This window comes from Octodon degus, unplaced genomic scaffold (assembly GCF_000260255.1).
Source record: "Octodon degus isolate 3935 unplaced genomic scaffold, OctDeg1.0 scaffold00647, whole genome shotgun sequence".
Classification (NCBI taxonomy): Eukaryota; Metazoa; Chordata; class Mammalia; order Rodentia; family Octodontidae; genus Octodon; species Octodon degus.
The window spans coordinates 69396-69887 of record NW_004525223.1 but is presented as its reverse complement, the minus strand read 5'-3'; positions in this window follow the sequence as shown (position 1 = coordinate 69887).

The window sequence follows — 492 nt, the reverse complement described above, 5'->3', positions numbered from 1 at the left end:
AGGTGAGACCATCGACACTTTACTGGATGCCATTTGCTATGTATGCTTTACAAGATAAAGGGTAACTTTAAAACCTATTGGAAGAGTGAGACAACCTGGGGTCCTCGGGATCCTGAATAGACCCAGAGTGCAGGCCTGGCGAGTGAGAGAGACAACCCAGGCCGCGGGATCCTGAACAGACCCAGAGCGCAGTCCCGGAGAGTGAGAGAGACGACCCAGGCCGCGGGATCCTGAACAGACCCAGAGCGCAGGCCCAGCATGGAACCCTTCATCAGAACTCCCTGCAAAGAGGCTAGAGGCAAGATCCACCCAGCTGATTCAGGAGCAGAACATCTTGCCAGAGAGACACAAAGGGTTTAACTCTAACGCCTGCAGCAGAAAGAAGTGGAGCACACAGAAGCCAGATCCAAACAACACCCACCTGGAGGAATCCGAACTTCATAGATCCGGACCTGGTGCTAAGGTAATAACTCTATCTAAGCTCTACACCAA